Genomic DNA, 1,528 nt, shown 5'->3' on the forward strand with positions numbered 1-1,528 from the left:
GAAATAAACCCTCACATGTTTAGTCAAATGATTTTTGACAAGGATGTCAAGGTCATTAAATGGGGAAAGGACAGCTTTTCAACAAATGGTGCTGGGAAAACTGAATATTCACATGAAAAAGAATGGATTTCAGAACTTCCCTGGTGGTCCAGTGGTTAAGACTGTGCTTCCAGTGCAGGGATTATGGGTCTGATCCCTGGTCAGAGAACTAAGATCCCGCATGCTGAGCATCATGGCCAAAAAAAGGGAAAGAATAAGAATGAATTTGAACCCCTACCTCACACCATATACAAAAATCAACTCAAAGTGGATGAAACCTAAACTTAAGGGTCAAAACTATAACATTCTTAGACGAAAACATAGGAGTAGATCTTCATTAACTTATATTTGGCAATGGTTTCTTAGCTATAACATCAAAAACACAAGCAAAAAAGGAAAAAAATTAAATTGGACTTCAGCAAAACTAAAAACTTTTATGCATAAAGGACACTACCAATAGAGTGAAAAAAACAACTGACAGAATGGGAGAAAATATTTGCAAAATTACATATTTTGTAACCCTATTAAGGATCTCATGTCCAGAATATACAGAGAGAGCATGCCACTCAACAACAAGCACAAGAAAAAACAAGTTTAAAAAAGGGTAAAGGACTTAAATAGATATTTCTCCAAAGAAGACATTCAAATGGCCAGTTAGCACATGAAAAGATGCTCAGCGTCCCTGGTCACAAGAGAAATGCAAATCAAACCACAATGAGATATCACTTCTCACCACCTAGAATGGCTAGAATCAAAAAGGTGTATATCTTGGTGTGGACGTGGAGTGGTCAGAGCCCTTGTACACTTCTGGTGGGAATGTAATATAGCTCAGCTGCTGTGGAAAGCAGTTCGATGGCTAACTAAATATAGAGTTACTGTATGACCCTGCAATCCCACTCCCAGGTAAATATGCAAGAGAACTAGGAACAGGTGTTCAAACAAAAATGTGTACACGAATGTTCACAGCAGCGCTATTCACCACAACCAGAAGGGGGAAACAGCCCAAATGGCCACCAGCGGATGACTGATACACAGAGGGCGATGTGTCCACCCAGTGGGTCATGCAGCCATCAAAACGAATGAAGCCCTGACACCTGCTCCAACATGGATGAGCCTTGAGAACACAGCACTCGGTGAGAGAAGCCAGACGCAGGACACACGTTGTGTGAATGCTGCATGATCCCACTTATGCGAAGTATTAATACTTAGAACAGGCAAATCCAGACAGACAGGAGACTAGTGGTTGAGGGGGGGCGCTGGGGGGAGGGCACAGGGAGGGACTGCTTAATGGGGGTAGGGCTTCCTCCTGAGGTGAAGACCATGTTCTCGGAGTGGATGCAGGGGGTGGCTGCACAATGAGGAACCTGCTAAATGAACTGTGTACATCAAAAGGGGTTAGTGCCTACTAAAACTGGAACAGGTACAGAGAAGATTAGCATGGCCCCTGGGCAAGGATGACATGCAAATTCGAGACACGTTCCATATTTTT

The 1,528-nt window shown here is 42.8% G+C and overlaps 1 non-coding gene across 1 annotated transcript; it reads left to right on the forward strand.

The window, feature by feature from the left end:
- The first annotated feature begins 1,423 nt into the window (after window positions 1–1,423).
- On the forward strand, window positions 1,424–1,528 carry LOC133069797 (U6 spliceosomal RNA). Its single transcript, XR_009696010.1, has one exon. It is a non-coding gene; the product is annotated as a U6 spliceosomal RNA (small nuclear RNA).

The sequence above is a fragment of the Dama dama genome, chromosome 14 (assembly GCF_033118175.1).
Source record: "Dama dama isolate Ldn47 chromosome 14, ASM3311817v1, whole genome shotgun sequence".
NCBI lineage: Eukaryota > Metazoa > Chordata > Mammalia > Artiodactyla > Cervidae > Dama > Dama dama.